The sequence below is a fragment of the Cuculus canorus genome, chromosome 5 (genome assembly GCF_017976375.1).
Source record: "Cuculus canorus isolate bCucCan1 chromosome 5, bCucCan1.pri, whole genome shotgun sequence".
In the NCBI taxonomy this organism is placed as follows: Eukaryota; Metazoa; Chordata; class Aves; order Cuculiformes; family Cuculidae; genus Cuculus; species Cuculus canorus.
In genome coordinates, this window is record NC_071405.1 from 30,153,741 (window position 1) to 30,169,403 (window position 15,663).

Genomic DNA, 15,663 nt, shown 5'->3' on the forward strand with positions numbered 1-15,663 from the left:
CTGAAGAGTGGGAAGAAAGGAGGTGAATGGCATTCCTGAAATGTAGGAAAAGAAACATTTTATCATGGTTGTCATGGAAACAAGTAAGCACTTAGAGGTTTTATCATTTCCCTTAGCACTTGTAGCACACAACCTGTGTGAAGAGGAGCATTATCATACACAGGGAGGCTGACAGATACCTGAATGGAAAACAATGTGTGAGGCAATCTGTTCCAGGGCCAGCTGAACATATCCCAACAGAGGGTCTCCAGAGGCAGCAGGGAGATGGCACTTCCTAAAGTGCTCCCAAAATAGGGTTTATATAGGCAGCACAGAGGCAAATGTCTGGGGAGGCTCAATTTGGCACAGAAAACCACATGCAATTTAGGGGCACGTACCATCCTGGGGCTCTCGTTAGTGCCAGCCCCACTTTCTGTGGTCCTGTACATCCTTAGTCCAACCAGGCATCTCTTTCATAATTGTTATGTTTGTGTGTTTCCTCGCTGCAATCTTTGGGTTTTATTCAACATATCATGTAAAACTTTCCTTACTCAAATTAATTATGGTGCATTTGACTGGAAAAGGTCGTGTAGATCCAGCTCAACCCTTAAATGACAGATCATGCCCACACAACATCAATACATCAAACGGGAAGACATTTCCTTGGTTACAGTGCATTCATAGGCCAAAAATCACTCTCTGATCTCAGCACACCAAATATCCATTATGTTGTGGCCGTGACTGTTTTGGTCATTTTAGAGAGGTGCTTTCCCTATCTGCCTAAAATACTAAACATCTTCCTCCTGATCCAATATTTTCTTTAGGATGTCTCTCTTCTTCTTGTGGATGTGCAAAAAAACATGCAGGCACTTATCACATGAGGCACACCATGATGAGAAACACCCACCCTTCTCATGAAGTACCACCTCCCTCCTATCCATCTTCTTAAAGTGCATGGCAGTGGCCATCTGCAACCACTCTGCACAATGCTAAATAATTCTTCCTTCATGCCGATATTACCAACAATGAGCTTCCTTGGCCAGAGAAACAGAGCATACACTGAATCCAGATGCCCAGAACAAGAACCATAGCATTCATATCTTCTCTGAAAGCAAATAGCCCTCTCCTTTTCAGCACCCAGTCCCAATTTTTTTGCAGTAACACAGTATCACAGACAGAGCAGAAGCCTCCCTATTTTAAATCCCCACAACATTTGTGGAAGCTGATTTCCCAGCCCCAGCTGGTGAGCTCCTGATCTGCAGTAAGTTGTCAGAAGTAGTGGTGACATGGTTGCGCACTTGTACAGGCACAGTCATGGTTGTGTTCTTCTCTTGTATTTCTGGACACTGCTCACATCTCTAATTGGTCTTTGTCACCCAAAACTTTGCCATTGGCTGCAGCCACCCAGTTCTGCACTGCTACCTGTGTCCCAGAAGTCATTGCTGCCTATGTGAGCCCCAAAACAGAAATCTTGTCAAGTAAAACTGCTTCACAAAATTTGATCTCGGCTTCCTACAGCATAATTTCCTACAGCTCTATCACCTCAGTATCCAATGTCCTAGAAACTCTCAGATGCAAATTCTTCTGCTTGCCCAACCACAAATGCCTATGCATAGTGCCATCTATATTAATGAATCTCATAATCATAGCACTTAGCAACATGTCTTCCATCTGCTGCCCAATAGTAATTTGAAAATGGTGCCAACAACTGTAATGGATGGCAGGAAAGGATGTGAATCACAGGAGTTTGGCAGTTTAATACACTTACCCCTCCAGACTAGTAATCCTATAGTTTCAGAAAGGCATCCCACAATGTACTGCTAGTAAATCTGTAGAGCGCCGAACAGAGAGGGGGATGGCTCGACCTCAGATCATCTCCCAAATGCTGAGAAAACATCATATGCACAAGGATTGTCAAGAGAAGCATCTCAGACTACCATAAGAAGGAAGGTGGACACAGAGTTTGATATGGTATGTACGACTCACATGTATATACATATCTACAGAAAAATACCATCCCAGTATAGACGTAGCCAAAGCTCTAAAAAAGCCAATGTCTGTTCTAGTTGGTCCAAAGACATCCTTTACAATTTAGAGAAAGATGTGAATACTGGAGAGGGAGAAAATGACAACCTATCTCCCCAGTTAATAGCTAGGGTTAAATCCTGAATAGCCATTTTTCACCACTGAGCTATACGACCACATTGTGACAGGTTTACCATATATATACCATATATATATATGAATATACTCTTTCATGGTGGGGAGAAACATAGTTCAGTTGACTTTCTGTGAGAGTAAGGCCTTTCTCTGGGTATTTTAATGTACATACTGGCATACAGAAAACATGGTTTGAAGCAAAGGTCTGTAGGGAATTAATGTTCCAGATAAACACTTGTTTTTTTTGGCCTGACGCAGCACCAAGATGAAGGGGCTGTTGTTAAGTTGAATTCTTTTCTTGTTAGCAAGTAGGTCTCCCGGTAGCACTTGTAGAGATAAGGGGATCAGATCTCCAAATTCAGGATGAAAGCTGATCACTAGGTCACAATGGAAATTATTCTCTTGCTTTCAAGGTATCGGGTAGTGGCCATTACTACAGACTACTGTGTTAGTTTGGAGTCATATGAAACATCCTATTTTCTTTGCCCCTGTTACTAAGACAGTTGCCATCCTATTACTATGCCTTTTGTATCTTTTCTTGCTTTTTAAAAAATTTTTGTTTGTAACTTTACACTTTGCTTTGCTCGACACTTTCCTGTGTAACCTATATCCCAAGAAGAACACAAGTAACTGTGGGTGACGTTTGTTTGGTAGCAGGTCTGCCAGCTGATTGTCTTCCAAGTTGTCCATACGGGATATGTAGCTGGTTGGCATATAGCAATTTCTACCTTGTAAATCTGTGTCCTCCTTTATCACACTGCTTTGTAACAAAGATAACCGTGTCCTGCAAGAATATTCCTGTTCATCTGAGTCTTTTTACAGATTTGCTTTGACTGTGTTCCTTCCTTTTTTGTGTTTGATTTCCACAGTTATCCTAGGGAACACATTTTTCTGGGACGAATACTCACCAAGTGTGAATTCAGCATGAAAATACATTTCAAACTCATAATAACAACCTCTTACATCACAAAATAATTCCAGAAAGTTACAGTCACCCACTTGGAAACAGAAACATATCACATCATCAGGATATCAATGACTTCAAAGGAACTAGCTACAAATGAGACATAGAGCACAGATTATTCTATTTAGCAAATAAGTCTAAACAACAGGTCCGTATGTAAATATTGTGATCTCTTCTTCAATAATCTATGAAGAAAAATTATTTAGTTATGCATCAGATGAATTATTCAGCCAAACACTTGGAAAATAAGTGAGATGCAAAACATTTGCTCTTTAAGAAGTCTTCTTTTAATCAATTAATCTTGTTACCAAGTTGGCTTCTGACACAGGAAAAATGGAAAAGAATGAAGCAGAACAGTTTCTTCCTGAAGAAAATTGATTAGATGTCAGCAACATCCTTGTTTTAAATCTGGAGAAGTAGTCTTTGAATGCTAGTAACTTTCTTAAATCTTTCTTAAAGTTTGTAAAGTTATGCCGAGAATCCAGATGCTACATCTCAAAACTTCTGCAGAGATGCTCAAGGTCATAGTTAACGTTTCTCAGATTCAAGAGATTAGAATAAAGGTTCCTCATGCAGCTTCGTATGTTTCCTCTGTTGGATCATGAACTGTATTTCCCTCTTCTTGCACCTCTCCTGAGTTGTATCACAGAACCCCACTAAGAGAAAGATTAATACATCTAGTGACACTCTCTTTCAAAACCACATTGAAATGTTTCTCCAAGAAAAGCAGCCTCCATCCCCCCTGAGAAATGAAGTCTGCCATCTGGTAGGTTTGTTCTTTATAGTCATTTAGAGGATATTAAATCTTCTTTTGTATGCAGAGAAATGGATTGTGGAGGGGCTTAGCATTCTGTTTAATTTGAAAAAAAATAAAAAGGAGAAAAAACAGTTTGGAAAGTCATTGTGTCCAGCGAAGAATATTAGAGAGGCATTAAGTAGGAAGACAAAAGGCAAGCTAGCATCAGCTCCTTTGAAAGCTGTAAATCTCCTGACTCCTCGGGTGGTTGGTTAAGTTCATTGTTAGTTGGGTAATTATTGTCCTTCATTAGAATCTAAGCTTCTGAACAGATTTTGAAACAAAATCATCCAAAATGAGCAGCCAGCAAGACCCACTGGTGTCAAGGGGAAGTCATGGAAAAAATATATTCAAACAGAGCCTTTAAAGAAATCTATAAATTTCCATTTACATAGATAAATTGCTTATCTTTAAAAATCAGGGCTTTTTTAAGATGTTCTCTTTGGTCACTGAGGAAGTGTTGAAGGTAGCTAGTTCCTCAGGGAGAAAAAGCCTCCAGACAAGGTTTTTGGTTTACCTTGGGGACTTTCAATGACTCTCCAACTTGGAGACTAATGGTTCAGGATGCTTCCTAATCAGCATATCCCAAGGGTGGAGTGCCCCTTCTGTGAACTGGAGGCTGTTTGCAGACCTTTCCAGTTGAAAGGATCAGGGAAATCCAAGCAGAGAGGAAAGCGCTACGGGCATGCTAGAAATTCAAAAGACTCATGCAAGGTCTGATAATCTAAAGCAAATTAGATACAGTGATTGATTGGATACTATTCATTGATTGCAAAGATATAGACTAGCAGCTCCCAAAACAGACTTCAAAAGGTTTTAAGCAGGGCCAGAAACCTAAGTTAAATTCAGGTTAATTCTATTGTAATGCTGATATTTGGTGTTATTGTAAGCATTCTCTCTGTAAGTGAGGATTCAAGAAAAAGAAAAGTCGAGAACATTGAGCTAGACAGTGTCCCCATGAAATGCAGAAGAGCCTTGAAATTGAAACCCACTGTAGCACCTGCACCAAAGTGTCCAGTGCCACACAGAGCAGCCCTGAGCTGGTTCTCTACAAAAGTGCAGGAAAGCAGTAGAAATCAAGAGTGTCATTTTGTGCCATCCTATAGCCTTACACTGCAACCCCATCCAGACTTACAGGACATGGCTGGCCCAGCTGCCTACCTGGGACCACGTACTCACCTCAGGGCTGTGAGAAACTCTCTAAAATGGGAATTCAGCTGTTCTTGAATTACGGCAAAGACAAAAGAAGCCATCAGAAAAATACTATGCATCCATTTGAACACCTGATCGAGCCCAGGGTACCACCTACACAACAAAGTAGATCCACGTAAGTCATCTGGGAAGAACCAGATGCAAACTGGAGCAGCCCTGCGACTCACATTGCTAACTGCAGGGAAAAACAACCCTGTAACTAGCAGCACCAGCAGTAGATCTCCAAACCTCTCCACTATTCCTCTGGATTCACAGACAGTCAAATTCTTACCAGACTCATGTGTCAGCAGGTTGTAAAAAGTTTTAAGTCGCCTCTTCTTTTTATAGCATTCTGGAAGAAGTTGTACTAACAATGAGACACTGCTTGACAGCCCTGAATCCCAAGCTGTTGGGATACAGTGTGACTTCCACCATATTGCTGCCAGCCCCCACCACCCACCAGGAATGGCCTGGCAGAAGGAGCAGCACAGCCTGTTAGGAGGAGCCTCTAACAAAGAGATCCCTTATTCCCTGCACTCAGCTAAAGGGCAGCACTCACATCCATCAATGCAAGGATGCCAATTCAGCTTCTTGCAGGTCAAGAGATCAGAAGAGTGGTGAAAACTGTATACATTTTTTGTGCTGCATGGTCCAAATGAAAGGATGTAGGCTGAACGATACCTCATCCACAAAGGATGCTGTTTGTTTTTACCTTGAACTCCATTTTCAAACCCATGCAGGAAAGCTAACCCTAGAGAGCTGAAGAATGGAGAAAAAAATGAAACGCCACCAACTGTTGTCATTGGACTTGGCTTCACTCCAAGAACTGTCAGAGCTGAAATTGATTAGGATATATGGTATCCTGGAAACAGTCAGTACCTTCAACTGGTTTTAAAGTTGTTTTAATTGTCTCCCTACCACCATGGCAACCATACTCCCAACCACAGCCTCCAGGAGGGGAGACAAGCTGTTGGAGGAGAGTGGCTGTGCATATAGACCACATCTGATGATGATGCAGTGATTCAGATGGATACAACCTTGCTTCAATTCCAGAAGGGACCAAATTTGGAGAAGGAAATGCAGCCAGTACTGTAATAAATATTAACTCATAGGGATAGCCAGCATAGAATCGTAGAGTGGTTTGGGTTGGAAAGGACCTTAAAGATCATCCAGTTCCAGACCCCCTGCCATGGGCAGGGACACCTCCCACTAGATTAGGCTGCTCAAGGCCCCATCCAGCCTGGCCTTGAACACCTCCAGGGATGGGGCAGCCACAACTTTCCCAGGCAACCTGTGCCAGTGCCTCACCACCCTCATCGTGAAGAATTTTTTCCTAATGTCTAGTCCAAAATTTTCCCCTTCCAATTTAAAACTCTTCTACCTCATCCTATCACTACTGGACACAGAACTCCAGGTGGTGTCTCATGAGAGTGGAGGGTGAAAATCGCCTCCTTTGACCTGCTGGCCATGCTTCTTTTGATGCAACCCAGGATATATTAAGCATAATTATTCAAATGAACCTTTGGTATTATACAGGGAGGCCCCCATTATGGTAGTCACTAAAAGTCTTATCCCACGAACAACCCCTGCAGTGTTCCACACCTGTGTGGGGGGTATGCAGGGTTGCATCTGCACGGTGGCAAAGGATGAAGCTGTGTGGCCTTTGAAAGCATATCAGGAAGTAGTAAAGCCTGAAGGGGAAAGGGTGTAAGTAGGAGGTCTGTAGCCAAGGAAAGACATACGTTTGATTTAAAAGTTACTCTCTTTCTTCCAATATATTTTTGATATTCAATATCAGAAAGTTCTGTGTGATTATTAGTTTCCCAGCCAGAAGCTCTGGCAACTGAAGACTCTGATTCTCACGCATAGTGCATTTTAATACACCTTACATTCTCCTGCTCAAGCAGCACCATGGTGAGACCAGGTTTTCTAACCCTAAAGCCTTTGTACCAGGTGGAAATTGATCCCTTTTGCTTCTGCCTGATTTATGTGAGAGCCAAGCCTGCTGTTGACTGCTTCGTCCATGCCTGCTTGGACACAGGAGCTGTGCTGCCTGTGTTTTTCTTCAAGATATGTAGCCATGGAACTTTACCTATTATGAGATGCTTCACGAAACCACCTTTTAAAATAGTCAAATATCTGCAAATTATTTGGAAACTCTTATCTCCCTTGTCTCTGCAAGGACATTACTCAGTCAAATGTAACCAGAAAAATGAAGGACTGAGAATTTTCAATCAGGACTGGGGTGATTAATTGTCTCAGAGCACTCACAAGGTGACCTGCACAGCAAACAAGGTCTGACATCTTACGATGCAAAATGAGAGGTGTTTCCAGGAGGGACAAGAGCAATCCACAGAGATGGGAAAAGAAAGGTCAAATTTACAACATTGAATTCACAAGGTTAATAATGCCTTAATTTATCTGATTCCTTCACTTTGGCTGAGCCAGCACGGCTGCCCCTACTTCTAACATTACCCTGCAACAGAAGTAAAAGAAATTAACTTCTTTTAATCTATAGAAAAAACATTTATGGTAAGAGACACCATTGTATATATGCACTACAGATGGGCAGTTACCACCACTCAGCTGATGTGCTGACTTGTTAAGGCACGTGAAGAAAGCAATATATACACCATGTAGAAGCAAGGTGATAGCTGCATCTCTTGCATACAGCTCTACGGGCAGACACACAAGACAAACACATACCCGTGCAAGCCCCACTGTAGACATCCACCTTGTGGAAACTGCACATCTAACCTGGTTGCCTTTGGCTGTAATAACAAGTCAGATTTTGGAAGAGGCTCAAGGTACGGGCTTCTCTGATGCAGCAGTGCTGGCACTGGGGGCTTGCACATGGTCCCCTCCCAAGAAACTCAAGGTGTCACATGCAGCTGGTGTCACCCAGAGCCTCAGCACTGGCATGTGGGTTCATGCCTCAACCCTCTTGACCATGGGTTTTCATCTTGATTTAGTGTGCAGGATGAGTGCCCTTCCCACACCGGTCTTACTCCAGATTTGGAAATAAAACCCCCTTCCCTTGCAGCCAAGAATTATTTCCATGATATTTACTTAATAAAGACATCTATCCATACTTGGAGTCTCCTGGCATCATTAATCATACAATAAAATTCAGTTTTTGTAGTATTTAAATAAATTCCACAAGAATAACACTGGCTGGCTGGCACTTCCCCTGCTTATCACCTAGAGAGCTTTTGCCATTCAGCCTCCCTTAGAAATTACAGTGGGCTTCAGAAGCCACCAGTATGGGGCTTCCAGAACCCCACACAGAGGATATTCCCTCCACATCCTCTGCTTTCCCAGCTGGTGTCTGATCAGCTTGCCCGTGGGAGGAAGTGAATGCCTCACTCAGGGCCTCAAATGTTGCAAATGCAACTCTAAAGCCTTCTTGGAGAGACCCAAACAGGTGGTGGTTGCTTCATATAAATGTTTTCACTAGCTGCCATGGGCACATCTTGAGCTAACAGAGGCATGAACCTTATCACAAGTGTTTATGTGAGGAAAGAAGGGTCACATTTCCTCACCAGAATCATGGTAAACACACAGTGGAAGCATTGCTACAAAGAGCACTTGGGAATTTATCATGATTCACAGGGACCTCAACCATCCACTCTCGTTTTCCACATTGTTCCTCATGATTGCTGCTGCTCTATCTGGGTGGTGTCCCAGCCAGCTGCTCTCATATCAGTCTCAGCTAGCAGTAGCTCATTGCTTGATGACATCCAAAGAAGAGAGCCCTTGCCCAGTGTCCAGCACCTCAACAACCCTGACATGCTGGTATGGAGGAAGGACAGAGAGGCTCTGAGCTGTCTGTCACCTGAAAACCTCTCAGGAACTGCCAACTTCCTGCCACAATCTCTGTGAGGAGCAGGAACAAAGCCTCACAGCACTGCAGGGCACCAAGAGGCCTGAAGCCAGAAGCCAGACACTGTGTCCCGCAGTGACCCACCAAGGCTCATCTGCCACCCAGGATTACACAGGGCCTGGGACGGAGACAGAAACTTGTTATCTTCATCTTAATATCTTAATGAATGACATAGACAGTGAGATTGAGCGCACCTTCAGCAAGTTTGTAGATGACACCAAACTAAGCCGTGCAGTTCCCACAACAGAAGGACGGGATGTTGTCTAGAGGGACCTGGACAAGCTGGAGAAGTGGGCCTGTGGGAACCTCATGAGGTTCAACAAGGCCAAGTGCAAGGTCCTACATCTGGGTTGGGGCAATCTGCAGATTCAGCTCAGGATGGGAGATGACGTGATTGAGAGCAGCCCTGCAGAGAAGAACTTGGGGTGCTGATTGACGAGAAGCTCAACATCAGCTGGCAATGTGCCCTTGCACCCCAAAAGGCCAACCGTGTCCTGGGCTGCATTAAAAGAAGCATGGCCAGCAGGTCGAGGGAGGGGATTCTGCCCCTCTATTCTTCTCTTGTGAGACCCCAGCTGGAGCATTGTGTCCAGTTCTGGAATCCCCAGCATAAGAAGGATATGGAGCTGTTGGAATGAGTCCAGAGGTGGGCTACAAGGATGATACCATGGGCTGGAGCACCTCTGCTATGAGGACGGGCTGAGAGAGCTGGGGTTCTTCAGCCTGGAGATGAGAAGGCTCAGAGGAGACTTCAGAGAGGCCTTCCAGTACCTGAAGGGTGCTACAGGAAAGCTGGGGAGGGACTTTTTATGAGGGCTTTTAGTGATAAGATGAGGGGCAATGGGTATAAACTGGAGAGGGGCAGATTTAGACTAGACATAAGGAGGAACTTATTCACCATGAGGGTGGTGAGGCACTGGCACATGTTGCTCAGGGAAGTTGTGGCTGCCCCATCCTTGGAGGTGTCCAAGGCCAGGTAGGATGGGGCCTTGGGCAGCCTGATCTAGTGGGAGGTGTCCCTGCCCATGGCAGGGTGGTTGGAAATGGATGATCTTCAAGGTCCCTTCTAACCCAAACTATTCTATGATTCTATTTTCTTCCTTGTGGCCACAAAACCAAAATAAATAGCTTTTCCCACAAAACTCAGAATAGCTTTAAGACATCTATTTTTCTGACAGCAGTCACACCCTGTCCCTACTCTTCACCTTGCCTTTTGTAGGTCCTGGTGAAGCAACTCAGGAAAAAGAAGTGCGTACAGGATCCTGCTCATGGAGAGCAGAGAGCAGAAGTGGAAACAGGGGGAAAGGTCCCTCAGTTTCATCTCACCATCCCCACCAACCTCCCTGCAAGATTCTGGTGTCAGTAGATACAGAGAACAGCAGCAGTTTCTCTGGTTTACCTAGGGGAGCAGCTTGCCCAGCCCCACGGCTAGATTCTGCCACATTCCAGACATTAACCACGCTCCCCAAGTACCTGATGGGGCATACAGCCTCCCTAACATTGCCCCAGGGCTCTGATCACATGGACACCTGCTTCCTAAAGAATTCATGCAACTCCCAACGTCACTAGGAAGTCAGTTTTAACATCTATCATGTAAATCTACCCTTCCAGCTGTTCTGTCCTCAGACAAGGAAAACTCCTTGTTGTGCGTCTTGGAACAAAATTGCCACAAATGAATGGCCAGCCTATTGCCACAGCAGAGCTCCGTCTTAGCACACCACATCTTTATACACTGAAGCTGTGCATTGCCCAGCTGGGGTTACACCAATAGCCACATTTTCCACACGCTTGCAAAAGTAAGGTGTAAAAACACAGTGTGTAAAAGCTCACAGTTCAGGAGCAGATCCCAAAGGAGAGTGGACAAAACCAGTTCTTGGGCAGCTGTTGTGTTGGGGTCCATATCCATAACCTTGGCACTGGAAAACATCCTGGTATATACAATCTCTGTGTAAAGACTGTATATATATCTCCATATATCTTTTGGGAAGGAACTGCCCTCACTCTCAAGCAACTGTACCAACCATGGACACAGATCCCTCCCATCCACCATCCTAGGTACAGGAACTGCTGAACACAGCTGTGCCAGCATTGTCCTACTGCCCTAATTCAATCACCTTTCAGCATTGCCCAGGGACACAGGCAGGTATCTTGCCTTAAATCAGCAGCAGCTGACATTCTTCCCACCAGCCAAGCATTAATCACCCTGAAATGGAGGCCAAGCTCCTCATTTCCTGACAACTCAAGGTTAGCCCAAGCAGAGGAGATCTTAGGAGAAGTTGAACATCACCTCCTCTTCCCCTGCCTGCTGCTGGCCAGGCAGAGGCTCCAGCGCAGGCAGCCGTGCCACCCTTGGGGGCTCCATATACCCTGTTCCATTCATACCATGTGTCTTCAGTCCCATGCCTGGCACTGGTTTTGTAGGACCTCACACGAGCCAAATGCTGGAATGGCCTTCCCTTGGTAGACACCCATCTGCTGTTCACTGCCCATGTTGTTCCATTGTGATCTTGTGCTTGTGCTGGAAGCACTGCTGTTGGGAAAGGCATGGAAGGAAAGGCACGCTCAACCGCTGTGGTGCATGTCCCCCCTCAGAGTCCCACCACCCCTGGGGCCAAGAGAAGAGGGGACCCCATGGACTGCATCTCTGCAGGCTAAGCCTGCATCTCTGATCGCTGGATGTGCAGAAGGAGGAAGGCAGGTCTTGGCTCTCCTCATACCCCTCAGCGTCTGTGTTTGAGCTGCTTTCCAGGGGAATTGGCAGCAGTGGGAAGGTCCATGTTCCTTTTTACAGCCCTTCAGGGCTACATCCTCCCCACCACTGCTTCCCAGGATTCTGCCACAAGACTGGCTCACCCACTGCTTGTGTTTTCTGTATCTCCCCCTGCCATCCCCAATACAAGCAGAGCTGCAAACACTCCGCTGACAGCCTCTCTCCAGAGGGTCTGAGGTGGGCTCCTGGCAGCTCCCTGGGAGTCCCTGGTACAGTGTGCCTGCCAGCCCCAGCTCCGTGGCCCCTCTGGACAAGATGGTAATGGGATGCACACAGAGAAGCATGTCCCAACTGTGGGCAGGGCATGCAGCTGAGAAACTCACTCTGGAGAGAATACACCCCCTCCCAAAAGAAAAGCAAAAAAAGTTTTGTAGACTCTGGAACAGTTTGGGTTAGAAGGGACCTTAAAAATCATACAGTTCCAGCCTCCCACTAGACCAGGCTGCCCAAGGCCCCATCCAACCTGGCCTTAAACACCTCCAGGGATGGGGCAGCCACAACTTCTCTGGGCAACCTGTGGCAGTGCCTCACCACCCTCATAGTGAATAAGTTCCTCCTTATATCCAGTCTGAATCTGCCTTTCTTCAATTTATAGCTATTCCCCTTCACCCTATCACTCCATGTCCTTGTAAAAAGTCCCTCCCCAGTTTTCCTGTAGCACCCTTCAGGTATTGGAAGCCCTCTTTGAGGTCTCTCCAGAGACTTTTCTTCTCCAGGCTGAAGAACCCCAGCTCTCTCAGCCCGTCCTCATAGCAGAGGTGCTCCAGCCCATAGTATCATCCTTGTAGCCCGCCTCTGGACTCATTCCAACAGCTCCATATCCTTCTTATGCTGGGAATTCCAGAACTGGACACAATGCTCCAGATGGGGTCTCACAAGAGAGGAATAGAGGGGCAGAATCCCCTCCCTCGACCTGCTGGCCATGCTTCTTTTAATGCAGCCCAGGACACGGTTGGCCTTTTGGGGTGCAAGGGCACATTGCCAGCTGATGTTGAGCTTCTCGTCAATCAGCACCCCAAGTTCTTCTCTGCAGGGCTGCTCTCAATCACGTCATCTCCCATCCTGAGCTGAATCTGCAGACTGCCCCAACCCAGATGTAGGACCTTGCACTTGGCCTTGTTGAACCTCATGAGGTTCCCACAGGCCCACTTCTCCAGCTTGTCCAGGTCCCTCTAGACAACATCCCGTCCTTCTGTTGTGGGAACTGCACGGCTTAGTTTGGTGTCATCTACAAACTTGCTGAAGGTGGACTCAATCTCACTGTCTATATCATTGATGAACAATGACATAAAACAGCACTGGTCCCAGTACGGACTCCTGAGGGACATCATTTGTTATGGATCTCCATCTGGACATCGAGCCATTGACCAGTACTCTCTGAATGTGACCATCGAGCCAATTCCTTCTCTACCAAACAGTCCACCTGTCAAATCCCTGTCTCTCCAATTTAGAGAGAAGGATGTTGGGCTACAAAGATGGTCAGAGACTGGAGCAACTCCCGTACAAGGACACACTGAGAAAGTTGGGGTTGTTCAGCCTGGAGAAGAGAAGGCTCAGAGGAGACTTCAGAGAGGCCTTCCAGTACCTGAAGAGGGCTACAGGAAAGCTGGGGAGGAACTTTTTACAAGGGCTTTTAGTGACAGGACGAGGGGCAATGGGTATAAACTGGAGAGGGACAGATTTAGACTAGACATAAGGAGGAACTTATTCACCATGAGGGTGGTGAGGCACTGGCACATGTTGCCCAGGGAAGTTGTGGCTGCCCCATCCCTGGAGGTGTTCAAGGCCATGTTGGATGGGGCCTTGGGCAGCCTGATCTAGTGGGAGGTGTCCATGCCCATGGCAGGGGGGTTGGAACTGGATGATCTTCAAGGTCCCTTCCAACACCATGATTCTATGGTTGTATGATTCTATGAATCTATGATGTTGTGGGTGGCAGTGTAGAAGGCTTTACAGCAGCAGTCCAAACAGATCACATCCACCACTTTGGATGCCTGTGCCTCCTGAACTCGTCCATTTCCCACCCGGGGCTGTCTCGGCGCAGGTGGGGAGCCCCGTGAGGAGGCTACGGGGGGCGCCCCCTCCGTGCCGGGCGTCCCATGCGCTGCGGGCGCGGTGGGGTCGCGCTGTTCCACGCGTGTCCGCGTCGGGGCTTCCACCCCCCCGTTTGGGGAGGGGTTTCCCTGCCGGCGGGGCCGGCCGGCGGGCGGGGAGGTGCCGCGGCGGCGGTGCCAGCGCCCGGCCCGGGGGGATGCGCTGACGGAGCTGCCGCTCCCCTCTGCCGCCGTGCAAGGGCGGCGGGCGGCTGCCGCCTCGCCTCGCCTGCCCCGCCGGTGAGCCGGGACGGGGACCGGGACGGCGGGGGGCGGGGGATTCGCGGGGAAATTGCTGGCGGCGGGGCGGGGGGCGGCAGCCCCGGGGTCCGGCGGCGCCGCGGGGAAAAGCCGCCACCTGTAAGTCCCGCGCTTGCGGCGGAGACGAGCGCGGGGAGCTGCCGCGGGGCAGCGCGACCCAGCCGGGCTGCGGCGGAGCGCGGGGGCAGCGGAGCGGTGCGGAGCGCGGGGGGCAGCGGTGCGGAGCGGTGCGACGTGGGGTCGGCGGCGCGGTGCGGGGGTCAGCGGTGCGGAGCGATGAGGCGGGCAGCGGAGCGCGGGGAACAGCGGGGAGGTGCGGGGCACGGCGGTGCAGAGCGGTGTGGGGGCAGCGGTGCGGAGCGGTGCGGGGACAGCAGAGCCGTGCGGTGTGGGGGCAGCTGTGTACTGCGGGGGGCAGCGGAGTGGTGGGGTGCAGGGAGTAGCAGAGTGATGGGATGCGGGGGGCAGCAGAGCGATGGGATGTAGGGAGCAGCGGAGTGATGGGATGCGGGGCTGAGCGGTGCGATGTGGAGCAATGCGGGACCCTGCGGAGGGCAGCGGACAGGGTCGTGCGGGAGGGAGAGGGGTGCAGGAGCTGGGGAAAAGTGCTTCACTTCCATGCCTGCCTGTGGGGAGTTGCAGAGGAAGGAAAGTCAGAAAGTGCACGTCTGCCCTGGCTTGTTTCTCCAGGTCCTTATTTGTTCGACTAAAGGATGTTAAAGAGAATTCACTAAAAAACGAGTTCTCCTTAAAAAAAAAAAACCCAAACAACCAACTTGTTCGGCAGCCGAAAGGGCTGTGTAGAGGAATCCTGATGAATGAGTGTAGTGCTGAGGGAGCTGTTGGTTTGTGGTCTGCGATCACCTCAGCTGTTCATTTATTTTATTTCTTTTCACGGCGACTTTTGAGGCAAGGAAGCGGGTAACAAAGCCCAAGTTTAAGACAATGATGCTTTTGCGTGCAGCCTAGCTGAATTGAGTGAAAGAACCCTGAAATCCTGCTTTTCCTGTCAGATAGCAAGTACCACACACACGATTACTTGTAGAGAAAGAAAGAACCTACTTTGCTCTGTAAATGAGGACTATATTTTGCTCTGAGCAAGGGGTGTGAATATTTTCGTACTGCCAAATGAACATACCACAAAAATTTTCTTTTCATCTGGGATAGAGCCGGGTTTGTGGATCTCTGAATATAGCTACAGTTGCAGAGGGGCATTAGGTTGGACTGTAGCATTAACCCCTCAAGCCACAATCAGCAATATACAGAGGGAAATTTGTTTCCATTAGTCTTTTCCTGACTGAGATCTTTACTGCAGTTGTATAGTCAGTGGTACAGTGAAGGAGGCCCTCCTGGCTATAGGTTCAATGCTCATTGAAGGACCCTGAAGTTGGTGTTCACACCCGGAGCCTGGCTCTTTGCACAATGCCTCCTTATGAGTAGCCTGAAAATGAAGGTGAAGCGGGGAAATCTGCCTACACACAACCAGGCTCAAGCCAGTGTTTTCCTTCTCTTAGATTTAATGAGCAACAAATTTTGTGCCCAGAAAAGGATCCAACTTGCAGCTCA